The following is a 19,513-nucleotide window of genomic DNA, read 5'->3' as shown; positions in this document are numbered from 1 at the left end:
GCCATCAGAATGGTAACTAAAATACAAATCCACTGTGGTGCTCTCCTGACTGCAACTTATCAGTCCAAATCAAGGACTTATCCCAATGTACTTCCTTGTCAATCATCTGGGCCCTATTGGCTTCTGTTCAAGTTTTTCTCACCCTTTTTTCTCACGGGTCCGGGTTCACCATACATAGGATTGACTGTTTCAAGGATTTGGTGCCTTTCTACTTCAGTTCCTTTTATCTGGAATCCCTTCCCTCCCTCCTACCCTATTGTTCTTCTATATTCCTCTTCTGCACTAAGACCCAGCTCAGCTGGGTTAGATGCTATCATAGGATGTTGGGTGTATCTCTAGCAGAGCATTCCTCCTGTTAAAGAAAATGGTCTGTCCTCATATCTGTCTGTTCCCTCCCTAGACAAGCATTGCATTCTTCTCTCCAAAACAGAGATCCCTATAATCCCAGCAACTTGGGAGGCCGATACAGGAGGATCCAGCCTCAGAAATTTAGTGAGGTACTAAACAGCTCAGTGAGACCCCGTTTCTAAATAAAATACAGAATAGGGCTGGGGATGTGGCTCAGTGGTCAAGTGTCCCTGAGTTTAATCCCTGGTGCCGAGAGAGAGAGAGAGAGAGAGAGAGAGAGAGAGAGAGAGAGAGAGAGACACCTCTTGCTGTGCTTTGGATGTGATTTGTTCCCATATTGAAACTTGACTCTCATTTTAGTTGCGAGGTGATTGGTTCTTTAAGAGGTGAGTAGTTTCTTAAGAGGGATTAATGCCTTTCTCACATGAACAAATTCTCAATTCTCACAGAACTAGATTGGTTACCACAAGAGGGATTTTGTTATTAAAAAAAGGAGGGGGGATGCCCTCCTGTTTTTTCTCTTTCATTTAAGCCTGTGTACCCTTCTGCCATGGGTTGGAGCAGCACAAGATTCCTGCCAGCACCATGATTTTGTACTTCTCAAGTCTCCAGAACTATGAGCCAAAATACCACTTTCCTTTATAAATTATCCAGTCTCAAGTATTTTATTATAGAACAGAAAATAGATTCAGATACCCATGCGCTTATCTCTGTGTTCCTTCTACCTAAGCAAAATACTGAGTCACACAGTAAGTGCCCAATAAGTATCTGAACAAAGCTGGATAGGAAGGGCTCAGGAATGGTATGTGGGGGGGGGGCTTTAATCAGATATGCAGCGGTGGCATAGGAATGGGATATCCTCAGGGGCTTCATGGAAGGAAACCAACTATGCCAATAAACACAGGCTATTCATTGTCATCATTTTCCACATTTCTACATCACCACCATTACCATGGCTAACACTGATTGGGAGTGTGCTGGGCCCTGCACCTGTGTGTGTATTTTATTCAGTCATCCTTTCTGGCTCTATGAGGCAAGTACCCTGCCCCCTGCCCTCTTGATGCATGAAGAAGCTGAGCCTTAAAGAGACAGTCACACAGCTCATAGTGAGGAATGGAACCAGGTTATATGGCCAATTTTCATTTATTTAAACTAGTTGTAATCCCTACTTTGATTATTTATCTCCAGGTCCATCTTTTAAACTACAACACGGTCTGGATACACAGTAGCAAAGCAAGTTTTCTTTTTTCTTAATCTTTCATGTTTTTCATCTTACTTTTTATTTTGAAATAAGACTTAAAGAGGAGGAGTAAAAGAAATACAGGGTTCTCCTATATCCCGCACCCATCTACCCTAATGTTAAGAACTTACATAAATATAGAAGAATAATTAAAACTAAGATCTTGACATTGGTACAATACTATTACCTAAACACAAATTTTGTTCATACTTCATGGTTTTTCCACGAGTTTTTCCTTTTTCTGTTCCAATCTGGGGTCCAACTTTGCATGTTTAGTTGAGTTACTGGGAATCTTGTTAGTCTCCTTCAATCAATGACAATTCTGTTTTTCTTGTCTTTCCAGACCTGTATTTTGTAGGATGCCCATCAAATTGGATTTGTCTCATGTTTTTTTCTACAATGAGATTCAGGATTTGCATTTCTGGGAAGAGTCTACAGAGATGATGTTTTCCACCCCCTCAAACCTGTGCCATATCCAGGCCACATGAACTCCCCGCATCTTATTACTGATGACATTAACTTTGATCACTTGGTTAAGACGGTGGCCATTGGCTTTCTCTACTGCATTTGTAACATGTTTCCCTTTGCAATTAAGAAATATTTGAGGGGAGATGCTTTGAAACAATGCAATTTAAATTTATACCCACTAATTGTAGCATTCATCCCTCCCTGGATCTTCCCTGTAATAATTACTCCAGTGGTTTTCTAGTGGTGATTTTTCTAGTTGCCTCGTTCCTCCCATAGTTGTTAAATGGAATTCTTCTGTAAAGAAGAAGTCTTTTTTTTCCTCTTTTTATTTATTTACTTAATCATCTATTTACAGAGTATGAACACATGAGTATTTACCTTATTCTTCGGGTTATAATCCAATACAATTGGTTATAATCATTCCAATTGTTCAGTCCTGGCCATAAGAAGCTCTTCAGGTTGGCTCCATTGCTGTCCTTTTTATGTGTCCCTTCTCTTTTTTTTTTTTTTTTTTTTTTTTTTTGTTAAGTACTTTCTTACTTTCCGGTACCTCAGGTTGCTCAGCAAATAAAGCAAATTTTAAAAATTAATTACAACTATGTATAATATCAGAAGAAGCCTATAACTAATCTTTTAGAAGTTTGGGACTTCTCATGGAAAGTTTGCCTTATGTGGTCAAAAGACAACCCCAGAAGAGAGTGTGTTCCTCCCTCCCCCACACAACACAAAGTGTTGGAAATTACCCTGTAAAGTATGGAATGTAACATTCCAGTCACATAACAACATACCATTTAATTTCCTTTCAATAAATGTGCAAATGTTCCCCTTCCTGATCAACGTACCTGAACAAATGTAGATTTTCAGAATGGTGCTGCAAATGGTATGGCGGGGCATCCTGCAGTGTTCTCTAGAACTTTTAGTATCTGTATGCTTAATTCCCCTATTTAGATGAACTGGTACTTTACCTGGGGCTTTGACTGAGCTCGGTAACCGGTTGTCTCTTCCTACAGAGTGAATTCAGTTTGAAAAAGTTAAAATTAAAAAAGTTGCTCTTATCAAGTTGATAGAGCTGCCAAAATTGTCTTCGAGGGAGCTTCTTCTTAAAAATGAACTTTAAGGTGAGGATAAGAGTTTTTCTACTCTCAAAGTTAGTGCATCTAGATTAGTGTCGATGTGGCGGCTCTTCATCCATCACTCATCAGACTGTTGCTATGCCATTAATCAAGGGAACCCATCTAATTTTAGGTTTAGCTTTAATCAGCTCTTGTGCTATTTCCATTTTTATATCATCCTTTTACACAAACACCTTAAATTACTCTCTGCATTTTTCTAAGTCAGAGTTATGGAAGAACCTAAGCCAGCAAACGAATTCTGACAGAACTTGTAGGGAAAGGAAATTCTGTATGGAAAGGTCATATTGGGCAAGGTCAAGAGAGGGCCATGTATTATCACATCTGGATGGTGTCAGTTACTTCAGCTAAAGATCAAAATAAGATGAAAAGAGAAATCACATAATGCTAAGCTAAATAACATGGTCTTGCTAGAGTGCAAAAAACGAAAATTTTGAATGTGACAACTGAAGTCACTGTATAGGTGAACACAGAATACATTTTCTCTGGTCTTACTAGAAAAACTATCTATTATGTGGGAAATGAGAACTATTTTATTTGGATCCTATATGAGAATCTGGGACAGTCATTAAACCCTCAATAATCTTGTTGATCATTGATAGGTTTTTCTAGGGAGGTAACCAAGTAAATGTTATGTGATTGATATGATCTGCAAGATGATTTTGTATTATACCAAATGGTCATGAATTTATACACATGTACATCCAGAAGTTCATTCATCGATTGATTATTTAGAACTCAGAAGACATTTTCCTTTAGAAAGAATGTTTTAGTGATTGGCAACCCAGGTATCTGGACAAAAGCCTATTTAATCCATGACATGCTTGAAGTCTGGATAGATTATGGGATTTGATTTTAACAAACTGCCATTTGGGGAATTTTTACTAGGAAGCATTGTCTTAAGTTATCTGGGTGTTCATGATCCCAATACATTGTAAGGTTGGTTAAGAAGCAAGAGCTTCCTATACTGTAGAGTAGATCCTCTAGGGTATACCCCCGCTGTGTGTGTGTGTGTGTGTGTGTGTGTGTTTCTCCCTCTCTCTCTCCTTAAATCAATGCTCCAAAATAGGAAAGCAAGGAAGATTTCTTTCTCCATTCATTTGTAAATAACGTTTTTACTGAGACCCAACTAAATGATATGGAATAGTTCAGCAGATAAAATAGTAAATCTATTTTTCTTGGTCAGTAACTTTGAAGTAAATGTGGCTGCTTCAACTTTGTAAAAGCAAAACTGTGGCCAAATATTTTGAAGATCACAAAGTCTTCTATTGGAGGGGAAAAAAAGATGTCTATTCATCTTCATAAGAAATGCATGCCAAATTATTCTTTTTCCAGGGCTTATACAGATATAGTTTTGAAAACTCTTCACTTTAGTAACTATTATTTAATTAATTGTAGACACTGTGTGATCTTGGCAAGGAGAATACTCCTGATGTTCAAACACTTGATGTAGTCTAATTGAATTACACACTGACAAAGATCAAGTTCATCTGTAGAATATGAATGTGGTCCTATTATGACCTCTTCCAGATAATGACTCTTCAAAAAAATTAATGTATTTTTACATAAATGTTAATAACAGTAACTAACTTACTTTTGCTTACTGCATGTTGGGCACAGTTGGAATAGCCTTGTGTATTTGATTCTCAAGTATTCCATGAAGAGGGGACCATGATCATCCTCATTTTGCAATGAAGACATTGAGGCCTTGAGGATTAATCAACTTCCAGAGCCTCACGTAAACTTGCTCTCAATGCCCAGTCTCTGCTCTTAGCACATAGACTTTGCAGCTTTATATAGTTAAATATAGAACATATATAATATTTCTGTATAATATAGGCTTACATGCTCCACAAAAGCATAATCATGCCTGGATACAAATGTCATTATCTGCCACCCCTTTTCAGGTTTTTATTAGGCTTATTTCTGCTTCCCTCTTGGAAGGATGCTATTCTTGTTCCTCTCAGCCTTGGAAATTTCTGTACATTTGCAAAGCTCTGTTCTTAGTGGTTTGAGCCCAGAGTCAACTAATCCTGAAAATTTGAGGTGATTTGTCTTCATATAGATATGATGAAGCTTAACCATTTTTAAAAATAAATATATTGAGTATATACATTCAAAGAAATGCCATCTTCTTGGACAGGAAGGTACTACTCAAGTATAGTCATTCCTAGGTATGTGGGGGACTGGTTCCAGAACCCCACAGATGCTCAAGTCCCTTACATAAAATCCCACATAGTATTTGCATATAACCTCCACACATCCTCCTATATACTTTAAAACATCTCCAGATTACTGATAATATTTAATACAATGCAAATGCTATGTAAGTAGTTGTTACACTGTATTGTTTATGGAATAAGGTCAAGGAAAAAATTTGTGTACGTTCAGTACAGACACATTTTTTTCCTGAATATTTTTTTATTCTGTGTTTGATTGAACCTGGGAATAGGAAACCTGAAGATATGGAGTTCCAATGTTAAAACTATCCATGCAGTTAAGTGTAGTTTGGCCTTTTACCTAGTTGTGATTTCAGGCAAGTTGTCCAACCCCCTGTAAGATGGGTATAACAGTTAGGCATTTTTTGAATCTGAAGTGATAGAATATATGTAAAGAGCTTACAGAGTGCCCAACACATAGTAAGTGCTCAGTAAATGATAGTAGTAATTGTGAGTAAAGATGGTTCTGTTGTTCAATATCTTTTTGGAAGTAATTTTCCCCCCCTTGGGTACCAGGGATTGAGCATTAGGGGCACTCAACACTGAGCCACATCCCCAGCCATATTTTATATTTTATTTAGAGATAGAGTCTCACTGAGTTGCTTAGCACCTCACCACTGCTGAGGCTGGCTCTGAACTTGGAATCCTCCTATCTCAGTCTCCCTCGCTGCTGGGATTACAGGCATGCGCCACCATGCCAGGCAGAACTACTTCTTTTAGACTCTCGAACTAGCACTTTAACCATTCAAAAAGTTTGAGAAGTGAGCCTCGTCTTTCCCTTTGCTGAATGGGCTGGTTCTCCAAGGGCTTCTCTGCTGAGGGTCTGCTTCTCTGTGTTGATAGAGGTAAAACAAGAGAGGGAGAACTCAGGGACCCTCTGGCTGTGCTGGTGGAGACAGAGTGGCCAAGGGCTTTGACTGTGAGTCAGTCAATGGACGACAATGGTGCGATACCCCATTAGAGGGCATTATGTGGCATTTAGAGCTTCCTAAGTGCTTTTTACATGAATTATTTCATTTAATTCTCTCAATGATCCTTGAAGCATGTTTAGTCACTCAGTTTAGAGATGAGAAAGCAGATAAAAGGAGATGAAGCAAGGCAGCCTACACGAGGTCATGCACTGGCAAAGGGAGGAACAGGCGCAGGGCTAAGTCTATGGATTTCTGCTCTGTCCCCCACCCAGGTCCATGGCAGACAGAGATACTCTTGTCTGTCCTGGGTTCCCTCAGTCCATCACAGATCACCGTATAGATGTCTCTTGTTGTTCTGCACTTTCTTTCTTTTTTAAAAAATATTTTCCTTAGTTGTAGATGGACACAATACCTTTTATTTTTATTTATCTTTTTATGGGGTACTGAGGATTGAATGCAGGGCCTCACACATGCTAGGCAAGCTCTACCACTGAGCCATAACCCCAGCCCTACCCTCTAACTTTCTTAACAGTATTAAATGATGGTAATCCAGGGAATAAATGCAAGTCAGTCAAGTGCAATTCAGAGGTTGAGCCACTGCACCAAAGAGTTGGGTCACTTCATTCTCCCTCTCTGGGGGCAGCATTTCAACACCAAATATTCCCACTCCAGCTCTGCCACTAGGGGATGTGGCTTGGTTGGGGCTCTTGAAAGATAAAGTACCATTAATGGCCCGACTTGTCCCCCACCCTGAGTTGGTGCTCAGTCCATATTTGCAAATGCTGTAGATAAATATTTGGATATTTGAGTGTCTATTATAAGTCTCGCTTAAGTGTCCAAGATCTGAAAAAACCTTGTTGACTTTTTTTTTTTCGTCTAATTGTTTGCTTGTTCTTTTACATTTTGCAGAAATAGGGAATCCTTGGCTACCTGCTGAACAGGCTAAAAACATTTAGGTGCAGGACTATTTCCAATAATGGAAGCCCATCGATATTTGTTTATCAAAATGATTCACTATCTCCCACATGCCAGGTGGTATGCAGGCTGGGGACACAGTGGTGGGCTGAAGTGGCCCAGGTTCCTCGTTGGGACTTGATTCTAGTGAAAGGAGACAGTGGTTGATTGAGTGGTCACACAGACAGTGCTTGGGCACAGTGGTGACCACGGGAAAGCAAAGGGACTGGTCCTACCAGACCCCTCTCATGAGGATGCGTGATCCAATTAGGGACATTAAAAATGAAGAATGGAAAGGTGGCCCAGCTGCCTGGAGCATAGGAAGGGAGCACTCTGGGCACTGAGGAGTGTTGCCCTTTCCCTGAGAACCCAGGATAGGAATGTGGTGGCAGGTGTGACAGACAGCACCCTGGAAGGGTCAGGGAGAACTTACTCATGTGGGAAGGAAGTGGATTAGAGGCCCAAGGAGACACTATTACAGGACATAGAAGGGATGTGGACAGATCCAGGGAGATGCACAGGACTTGGTAATAGATCCACAAGGAGATCAGGGAGAGCTAGGTGCCTGGAAGACGCCTTGCCTGGGTTTCCATTTTGCCTGACTGATGAGTGGCATTGTTCTCCAAGCTCAGTAGCTCCTGGTGCTGGGCTTCCTTCAGTTTCTATTAGGATTAATACGCTTTGTTCCTGACATGGGAAAACACAAACCTGAGTAGGAGAGAGCCACTGCCCTCACAGAGCTTGCCATCTAGTGGTGGGGTAGAGGAGGGGTCAGGATATCCCTATACTCACCCCTAATCTCCTAACGTGTGTTTGAAGGATGGCCGTAGCAATAAAGTAGTCAATGGCTACTACATAGAGACAATTCCTCCCGGAGGGTGGGAGGCCCTAGAACTTGGGTGTCCTGGTGGAAGAAACGTCTGAGGATCAGTAGGCAAGATGAAGGGTGACGTTTGAAAGAAGACTGTGAATCACCAGATAAAACCTTAATGCAGACCACATGGAAAGACAGCCCAGGCTTCGAGCCCGAAATGATACACTCTAAAATTCATCTTCCGTGGGCATGCCAAGCACAATCAAAAGAAGTGAGCCATTTCATGGGAGTAAGTGGGGTGAGAGGGATGTGTGAGGACGGAGGGTGGATTGCGACTTCTTTTCCTTCACCATCCTCTCTGAAAAGGATCCACTACCTGATTATTGCCAAATCTTCATAGATATCACCACGGCAACCATTGATATGAGAACTAATATTCGCCTGGACCCTTCTGCTTCAGATGACCTGACATTTTCCACTGCGGTGGTCATTGCCATTGGGGCGCAGGAGCAAAGACAGCCCTGCTCAGATCCCTGCACACTTTCTTTTGTCCTGAGAAGATAAATGCTCATCGTCCCCCTGTTATTAGGGAAGGTCCCAGTGGCCCATGCAGAGGGGTGGCTCCACCACTCTGTCCTCTTATCTCTGGGTGGATGATGGAAGAGGGGCCCTGATGGTGTCACCTGAGTTGGTTCAGGAGTGAGGATTGGGAGGTTTTTAGGGTGGTTTTGCCCAAATCAGTTCCATCATTGGATGGAAGCAATATGCAGGAGTCCCCCCAGGTCCCTGGTTTTGCTTTCCATACTTACCTGCTGTCAGCAAGAAGGGTGAGTACAGTATAATTGTAATAAGATATTTTGACAGAGACCATACGTATCTTTCTGTATATTGTTGTAATTATCCTATTTTAGTGTTAGTTATTGTTGTCAATCTCTTACTGTGCCTAATTGACAAATTAAACTTTACCAAAGGTCTGCAGGGAAAATGTAGTCTATATAGGGTTTAGTACTATCTGAAGATTTAGGCATCCACTGAGGTCTTGGTGTGTGTCCCCCACACATAAGGGAGGATTAATATGTGTCAAATATCTATACCATACACATTTTTATAATATATTCATCCCTCCCTCTTAGGTTTAGTTTCCCCCTCCCAGGTCCCTCCTTGTGTCTAATCTCAATCCTGGGCAGTCTAACTTTCAATTCTGAACCTGGCCCTCAAATCACCTTCTCACAGAGTCCCATATTTTGCCCTCCCTGCTGCTCTTTTCATTTTTCCATTCAACACACATGGACCAAATGACTCTGTGTTAGTCATTTTTTTTTTTCATCACTGTGACAAAACACCTGAGAAAAATAACTTAAAGGAGGAAAGAGTTATTTTGCTTCATGGTTTCAGGGGTTTCAGTACATGATCGGCTGGCTCTGCTGCTTTGGGACCTGTGGTGAGGGAGAACATCATGGTGGGAACACTTGGTGAGGCAAAGCTTCTCCCCTCTTGGAGGCTGGGAAGCAAAGAGAGAGAGAAGAAGGGGCCAAAGTCCTCATATTCCCTTATGGGCACACACCCAAAGACCTAACTTCCTCCCATTAGGCCCCATCTCTTAAAGAACCACCACTCCTAATAGTGCCATTAGATGGGGACCAAGCCTTTAATGCATAAGCCTTTGGTGGACCCTTAGAGTCTGAATCGTAACACCTCTCCTTTGCCAGGGACTGTCCTAGATGATTGGCACACCTGGAGAATAGGAGACCCCTACTTTTGTGAGATCAACATCATTAAACATAATAACAGACATTAAACATAATAAATAAGGAAATGAAATGGTTTGTCAGGCAACAAGGTTTTATTTGAAAAATGCAAATAAATTAAGGGGGCAGGAGTGGGGAGGGGGAGGCTGTTGTATGAGTCAGCTTTTTGTCACTGTAACAATCACCTGAGATAATCGGCTTACAAAGAGAAAAAGCTTACTTTGGCTCACCAGTTTTGGAGGTTTCAGTTCCCCCCTGACTGTGGACCTGTGGTTAGTCAGAACATCACTGGAAGGAGCAGAGCAAAACCACCCACCTCATGATCAGGAAGTAAAAAAGAGGAAGAAAAGGGGGTTTACAATCCTTTTAAAAGTTATGCCCCTGGTGACCTGAAGATCTCCCATTCTGTTCCACCTCTTAGAGGTTCTACCTCCTAACAGCACCAAGTTTGAGACCAAGCCCTGATCACAGAGAAGCCTGGTCACGATTATCTTAAGGAAATGGGGGTAGGCCTCTTTGAATATTGACTCCTGAGCAAACACTGGACTGGTACAAAAGTCGAAGGTGGAGGCGTGCCTGGTCAACCACGGAAAGGCAAAGAGACCAGGGCCTCCAGAGAGACAGGGGAATGTGGTTGGCAGATGCAGTCAGGATGCAGTGATTGAGTAAGGTGACAGCAGATAACGCAGGTCCTGGAGGCCTTGGGGGACTTTGAACAAATGAGTGCTGTGGTCTGGTTTATGTTTTACGAGACTCACAATATCTTTTGTTTGGAGGACAACTACAAAGGTCCCAGGATAACAGCAGAGATGAATGTGTGAAGGTACCGTGATGTAGTTATCCCAGTGTCTGAACACCCTGGGGAAACGTCGCTAGAGCCAATTCATAAAATGTTCATGTTCTGTTTAGACACAATTTCCCTCAGACTCCTCCAATTTTTCAACCATTCTTATGTATTTCATCGCAAAGTACATGCTAGAACCTCCTATCATTTATCACCTAAAATAATGTGTGCTCATGAGTATCTTCTCCACATCACACAGGAACTTGGAATTAAACCATGGATGATATTTCTTTTTTCTTTGGGGTGTTTGAAGAGTTGTTGAAATTCTAGTCATGATATTTTGTGTGCTATGTGAGTTCTTTACGCCAATTGTGAAATATGCCAGCATTTTATTGACACATTACTGAGAAGGGGGCAGCCAGGAACAGTAATAGGTTTTCCCTAGTGTGAGCACCAACAAATCTGATGGCAGACACTGCCAAAGCATACCCCATGTGTGCTCCAAAACCGCTCGCTTCGTAGAGGTGGGGCACAGATATGCTTAATCTAGTACCTTTTACCAAGTACTATGAGTAATCTCTTAAAAATATAAATAAGTACCTCCTATTAGTGTTTATTTTTATGACATTCTTCTTCTGAGAAATTCTTTTTTTTCAGAATTTTAAAAATTGACACACAATATCTATACATGTTTACAGAGTCTAATGTGATAACTTGATATATATATATATATATATATATATATATATATATGATGTATAATGATCAAATTATAGTAATCAGCATTTCCTTCTCCTCCAACTTTTATCATCTCTATGAGTTGGGTACCTTTGGATTACTCTAGTTGTTTTGAAACCCACAAAAATTTCCTGTAGACCAGTGTCACCCTACTGTGCTAAAGAGCACTAGAGCCAATTCCTCAATCTAATTCTATTTAGGTCCTCATGATCCCACCTCTTCCCATCCTTTCCAGCCTCTAGTGACCTCTCTTCTACTCTTTTCTTGTATCAGTTCAACTTCTTTTTAGCTTCAAATATGAGAACATGTGGTGTTGTCTTCTGTACCCAGCTTATGTCACTTAACATGACGGTCCTCCAGTGTCATCTGTTTTGCCACAATGGCTGAACGGAATTCCACAAAATGTGTGTGTGTGTGTGTGTGTGTGTGTGTGTGTGTATCATATATATATATATATATATATATTTTTTTTTTTTTTAAATGTTTTATAACTCTTCATCAACCAGTGGAAGCCTTGGATGATTCCATATCTTGGCTTTTGTGAACAGTGCTGCAATAAACATGGGTGTGCAGGTATCTCTTTGACATAATGATTTTTGAGGAGTTCTTAAACATTGTACTTTAGTCCTCTATTACTCCTGTTTCTCAACTCTGCCTACACAAGCAAATCACTTGGGAAGAGGTTGGAATATACTGTTGTTTGGGCCCCACTACTCGGAGGTTTTGAGCTAATATCAAGTACAGAATGATAATGCTGTGCATGTATATACTGTGTTATAATCAAATCAGGGTAAACATCAAGTATCAGTATTTAAAAGTTTCTTTCTAATTTAAACTTTTAATTATGTGTTTTAGTTAGTGTTTGCATTGCTGTGACCAAAATACCTGACAAGAAGAACTTGGAGGAGGGAAAGTTTATTTGGGGCTCATGGTTGTGGAGGTCTCAGTCCATAGAGGCTGATTCTGGGGCCAAGCAAAGCAGCAAGCTTTGGGAAGGCCCAGGGGAGGGAAGCTGCTCAGCTCAGAGTGGAGTTGGAAACAGAGGGTGGGGGGAGGGGCTACAGGAAAAAAAACAGTGACCCACCTCTTCCAGCCACACCCCACCTGCTTACACTTACCACCCAGTCAGTCCATTCAAACTAGGATATAGTGATTAAGTTATAGTTCTCACAATCCAATCATTTTATATTTGAATATTCCTGCATTAATGGGAGCTTTTGGGAGACATTTCACATCCAAATCATAACATTATGAAATAATTCAAATATGTCCAATGTATAAAGAATTATATCATATAGGGCTGTGGCTGTGGCTCAGAGTTAGAGCGCTTGCCTCGCATGCATGAGGCATTGGGTTTGGTCCTCAGCACCACATAAAAATAAAATAAAGATATTGTGTCCACCTACAACTAAAAAAAAATAAAAAAATATATATATATAAAGAATTATATCACAAATCCATATGTACCTATCTCCCTGCTATGATAATTAACTTTAGCTAGTGTTTTTTTTAATTTTAAAATTATTATTTATTTCTTGGGAAAATACTGTATTAAAAATTCTAAATTAAAACAGAATACTTTTTATTTTAATGCTATATTTTTCTTTTTTCTTTCTTTCTTTCTTTTTATTAGAGCTTTATAGTTATACATAGTAGTTAGGTTCATCCCAACAAAATCAACATGCATGGAATTCAATTTCAGTTCATGATCGCCACCTTTTCGTTCCTGACCTCCCTGTTCTCCTTCCTCTACTCTGCTAGACTTCCTTTCACTCATCCATTGATTTGTATTTGATTGGCTCTTTTTCTTTAAAGGTGAAATTCCCTGTGGTATATTTATATATGCATATAACATGATTTTTAAAAATTTACTGTTTTTAAAAACCCAAGTGATTCTTCTAATGCTCAGCCATGATTAAGAATAGAAAGAATATTTCAGATGATACTGATATTGACAAAAGTGGAAATTTGAGGGCCGTGTGATTCTAAAACATTACCTAATAGGGTATCCATTAAGCCATAATGGCACTCATTAGAATGTAATGTGGCACATGTATTGCTTGTTGGCTTCAATTTGGAAATAGGCATTGTGACACCTGGGAAAATTTAGAGAGAAGCTTAGTGGTTTTCTGTTCTGGATGTTTATAATTTGACTCAAAAAACAGTATCATGCTCAGCCACCTAAGTTAACTCAATAAAGCCTGGCTCAGAGGTTAAAAAAAAAAAAAGTCAGACGAGAGACATTAGGACACAAAATAGGTTACAGTTGATAAATCAGAGAAGAAATCTTTCTAAAGAGTTGGCATATACTATCATGAGATTTATGAAGAAAATGCAGTGAACTAGTGCCAAATTTTATCTCAATCCATAATAGAGAAGTTTTGTAGGATATTCAAAAGACACATAAATGCACACATATCTTCTTAAAGTCAACATTGGAGTTGCTACCTCAAATAGTGTAGAATCAATAATGCCCTGGTTCCCGAGTGACAGACTCTTGGAAAACAATTTCATCTAGAGTTGGACATGGATGATCTTGCCCAAATGCCTTCTTGATAGAGGAATCTTCTAGAGCACAGATGTCATCTGGTATTATCTCTTTGAACATTATAGCTGCAGAGTCTACTGCTCAAACACAGTGTGGCCCATATTAGAATGGCGGCCCTCTTTTAATGAGCTGAAATCTCTCTCTCTCTCTCTCTCTCTTTGTTTGTGGTACTGGGGATTGAACCCAGGGCCTTATGCACGCGAGGCAAGCACTCTACCAACCGAGCTATATATCCTCGCCCTGAAATCTCATTCTTTAACACCACTTTAATAAAAGAAGATATTTATGATGCCCCTCATTCCTCATGTTGCTTCAGATATATATATATATATATATATATATATATATATATATATATATATATATATATATATAAAACCAGACTCAAATTTCTTGTGCTTTTAGGTCTCATCAACCATAAAAATCAAAATAATTTTACAAATTGATGTGAAAAACACAATGCCTATTCAATAACATCACCAACTTGTTGATTTAACTTACTGATTAATGATGTATATATTTTTTGAAACAAAATTCCTTACATTGTGCTTAAGGATGGAAAGATGTACCCCCTGGTCAATTTATTTAATTTGTTCACTAATTAGTACAGAAATGTCTTTTTACATTAATTATGTTATACCAAAAGGTATTAATTATGTTAAAGTGTCTATTTCATGGGTTTACAACAGTCAGATTTCATATTTAACCCAAAATGCCAGCAATTAGTCCCCAACTTCCCATTTTAATGAGACACCCCTTGGCATCTTTGTAAAGATGTTTTGTGTGCTTAGGAATTAAGGTCAGAGCTATACTGTTACTGCAATCTTCAATAAATGGGCATCTAATGCAATTATTGCTGGAACAGGGAACAGAACAATCTTTCATTGTTATTTATTACCATACTTACTGCTAATGAACTGCTGTTGCATCCTGATGCATACAATGACAGGATCCAAGCAATCACTCTTCTGCAAAATGTGAACTGACTGTTGGGGTGTAGACTGTCTTCAATTCAGGCACCTGGGTGTAACAATGAGGCCTTTTGATACCATTTTTTTTTTCTATTCTAGTTTCTATGAACCTCTGTATACCCTTTGTCACCTGTGGGATTGCTGACGTCAGCTGGCTCTCAAAAGTCAATGGGAATTATAATCATCTGGAGAGCTTGTTCATAATGGCCTGCTTTTTGGACCCCATCCCAGACCTTATAATTTGCTTAATCTGGGGCTGAATTCATAAATTTACATTATTAATGAGCACTCTGATATAAATGGTGTGAATATGTTTATCACCTTCTAAATTTATTATTGACATATGCAACTTAGTCAACTGCAGGCAACCTAGTTTGAGAAACTCCAGTATTCTTTTCCAATCTATTACCTTTAAACGAGTCATCTTTGGATATTCAGGAAAATCCCTAATAACATCTTGAACCACTATGGCTGGTTCTCAAATGGCTTTGACCTATGAAACAAATTTATTTCAAGGGACATAGACATTGAAGATGATGTTTTCATTGATTTCCAGAGCATTCAGGAAGCTGTGGATTCCAGTGCAATCCCATTTTTCAGGTGGTAACCACGCTGGCAAATACACATCATGTGGCCACTGGAAAGGAGAAAAGTGTTGGAAAAGAGAAATCAAATTAAGAGGCAAGACTGACATTTTTTTTTTCCCTCAGAGTAGTTATTACTGTAGACTTCTTGTCTAAAAGTTAACCATCATGTATTTGCCTAAAGAGGGCAATGTAAACCTGAAGATAGCACTAGAAAGTTAATAAGCCAGAATGCCTCTTCCTACTTACTCATTCTTTTTTTCCTCTGTTAATTCTTGTTGATAGCTGTTGGAATGAAATACAATGGCTGATTAGGATTATTTACAACATGGAGGGGCTCGATGGCATTTATTTTATGTTGTTTTTGGGAGAAGTGATTAAAATGTTAAGTATCTTGGCATAACCCAGTAGCAATCATCTGTTTGGAACTTGAATTTAATATTACAGATTACCAACTCCAATTCTTTTATATTTTACCATGCATATAAAATTTCCCAGTATAAAACATTCTTAATTTATGTTTTTGGGGAGTTGAATTGAATAAAACTACAGATGACCAACCCCCATTATTCATATTTACTATTCTGTTTATATATATCCCTAAATGGAAAACATTCTTAATGTACTAGGTTTGGTGGCACATGCCTGTAATCCCAGCAACTCGGGAGGCTGAGGCAGCAGGATTGCAGGTTCAAGGTTAGCCTCAGCAACTTAGTGAGACCCTAAGTAACAGTGAGGCCTTAAGCAACTCAGTGAGACTCTGTCTCAAAAAAATATGTTAAAAGGTATGGGGATATAACTCAGTGGTAAAGCAGTCTTTGGTTTAATTCCCAGCACCCCCACCCCAATGGTCGTATGGATTCTCATTTTTATTTAAGAGAAGAAGAATAGAATTATTGAGCCTTTCAACATTATAAAGAACTGAGCATTGCAATAACCCCCATGATTTTATTGTTAGAAATTATTCAATTTAAAAGTGCTCAGGCCCATTTCTAAAATATACTAGAAGTGGAGGATGTAAAAATAATTAATAAAAATATTTTAATATAATGAAACTTGCATAATAATTATTGGCCTCACCTTTATGGCTATTATTATAAAGAGTATAAAAAGAAAGGAGGGAAATACAAATTTCTGATGAATGGGAATGACTTTTTTTGATGGTGTTAGCATGTCCAATCTTGCTCCTGCTAATGTACATGTCTTTGTACAGTGTGTGTTGCATTCATACTGATCAGTGGCTTTTTATTTCATTTTGCATCTGTGTTTGCACCATGTATGCAGACCCCTGAAGTAGTGTATACACAACCAGAATGAAGACAGCATCTGGAAGTCTTAATGAGCTATAAACTTAACACTATTCTTAGAATCTAGAAATTTGTAAATGAATTTTTATTTCAGAAGGATAAGCTTGTTGCTTTTGAATCACGCATTCATCCCTGAATTTCTCTTATTTATGGTCTCCAATAATGCTGTGGCTGAAGTCCTGCTCTGATTTCAAGGATTTGAAATGCAATTCTCATGCCTGACATGATTCTGAGCATAAAATCAGCCTTAACCAGTTACTGCAAGTGTTGTTAACATTTTACTAAGGCAGCAGCTGAGGTTGAATAAATGAGGACAAATGAGTGTATATGCTTAGAAGGGTAACATTTGGAGGGTTTGGTCAAGCTTCACTATTCCTTCAGCCCTCATATTTAGGGGAAATTTTGGATGTTTCTCAGGTCATGAGGCTGACCACATGGCTGTCAATACAAACTGCAAATTCTGTCCTTCCTTCCCTTGGCTATCATGTTGATGTTATCCTTGCTATTAAAGAGGCAGAGTCCCAATGAGTCAGTATTCTGTTGATGCTTGTGGTTGGATGGAGGTTCACAGGGGATCCTGATTCTTCAGTGTGGGTATAGGTTTACACACATCTTACCTGAAGAAAGCTGCACCCATTGGCTGCACTGTGGCTAGAAGTTAGAATGGCTTATTGGCTTCCAGTAGAGCAATTATAGGAAGGCCATAAACAAAATAGTGTGCTGTAGAGTAAGCCTGAGTATAGTGGAGGAGACAAGAATGGACATCTTAAGACCTAAACTGAAGTGAAACAATTCTCACAAAGTATTTCAACATTTGTATAACATTCCAGTAGTGTTGTCTGGATATAATTAACTAGGAGTCTAAAGTACTGAGCTCTGGTACCAAATCAGCACTAACTTTGGAACTGTGTGAAAGGTATTCCCCAGGGTGGCAGGGAGCCCAAGAACTATTTTGTCTTTAACTGCTTGAAAAAGCACAATGAGTTTTGCATTGACAAGAATAAAGACTTATCTGGGGATCTAAATGGGTCTCTTTGTGATAGAGGGACATAGGGAAAAATCAGACCTCCAGAAAAGAAAGCACATCTAACTCATTGTGTCACCACCATGCTTCTACTTTCTCACCTTCCTTCTCTGTTCAAATGGAAGATATCATTATTTTTTATGCTGATGAGAATTTGGGTTTTCATTATTGCTTCTCCTCAGCAGACATTATATGTCTTATAGTTTTATGGATCCCTAATTTATTGAAGCACATGGAACTCTGGAACTAGTCCTTTATTTTCTTTCTATCTGAAAAAAACTGAACCCTAAAGAAAAATGTCAGTGTAGTTCTTTCATTATTGAATGTCCATTCATTGATTTAGCAAAAATAAGTGCTTGGCTTGCAATGTACCCAGTAAGGCACTGTGGGGAGACAGAGATGACTAAGATGGGATCCTGCATAATGTTAACAAGGTAGAAGGAAGACAGCATTGTTTCAGAGATGCAAGCCAGTTGCCAAGGGAGGTATGCCCTGTTCGTGTGTCGTTCATGTGTTTGGTATTTATTTTTCTCCATAGCTGTGCTAGGAAAAACAAACACAAAAGAATAGTGGAGAACCTTGGTCAAGCCCAAAGAGTTTCATAATAATTATTTCCCAGATTTACTATTAAACTATGCAGCAGCTCTCTTTATACTCCAATTCTTGAACTCATGAACTATTATGATAACCAGCTATGTATTTCTCACTTTTGAAATAGAATACCTAGTAGTCTAACTTTTTTACCCCTTAGGAAAAAGTCATTCATATACTATCATTGATTTTTATCACCACAAAGATTAAGATTCATGAGTCATGGAGAGAACAGTTTGCTTGCAATTAAAAAAAATTAACAAAAATGCTGCAATAAAATGAATGGAAGTATGAACCCATCTGTGTCTCTAATGATAATGACAACTTTGTGTTTATTGTAAACAATATGGTTTGTTCAAGTCCACTTTCAAAGGAGAGCTTCTTCATTCATAGATCTTGTATGTAACACACACACACACCCTGCCACATATGTGCATGTGATATGTATGTCTTTAACATTCATGTAGATTTCTTGAGGCCAATATAGGTGACCCTCCAATGTATCCAATATTTGGAATGTCACCTTATCTGTCACTTGAAAGAGTCTAGGTCTTCATTACTTTTGGCACTTGGATCAGTGCCACAGTCTCCTCCCAACCTGGTATTTGCCCATCAATTCTAATCTTTGAAGTGCCCTCTGGTTATTTTTTTTTTTAAATGACTTAATTCAAACTTTCTCACTCAATATTTCCTGAAGTAACATGTCTTCTACAAAATGTAGTTTGCTAAACTCTATAGCAATACAGTAAGGATAATTTTCCAATCTTGTCCCTCATAGAAGTTGACCATCCTTCCAAGGCAAGGTAATCAAATGCCACCTCCCTTTTCTATTGAAGCTTTCTTATCTTAGAACCCCAGGTCAAGTCTCCCCACTTCCTGAGGCCTGGCTGAAAGATCAACCTACTCATCTCCACCAGAGGCATTTATTCTGCATCACATCTTTGGCACCCATTGTTAAATACAATATTTTTGTGAATCCCTCTGCCATTCCTTATTGTCTTTGAGCTTGTGAAGGGGTGACTGGGTGGTTTGTAAAGGGCTTAAAAATTCTTATATAAATACGCCTTAGAGCTTCAAGACTGTGAAATGACCATCTTCTTTCACCTACAAGTCAGTGTGTGATTCCCCTTCTTT

General features: G+C 39.1%; 1 protein-coding gene across 3 annotated transcripts in view; it reads left to right on the top strand.

The window, feature by feature from the left end:
• The window catches only part of Epb41l3 (erythrocyte membrane protein band 4.1 like 3), a 227,939-nt gene that overhangs the window by 63,372 nt on the left and 145,054 nt on the right, over nt 1-19,513 (top strand). The window lies entirely within an intron of this gene.

This window comes from Callospermophilus lateralis, chromosome 17 (genome assembly GCF_048772815.1).
Source record: "Callospermophilus lateralis isolate mCalLat2 chromosome 17, mCalLat2.hap1, whole genome shotgun sequence".
NCBI classification, from domain to species: Eukaryota; Metazoa; Chordata; class Mammalia; order Rodentia; family Sciuridae; genus Callospermophilus; species Callospermophilus lateralis.
Note: the sequence above shows the minus strand (reverse complement) of the source record. Positions and strands in the feature narration are given on the sequence as shown.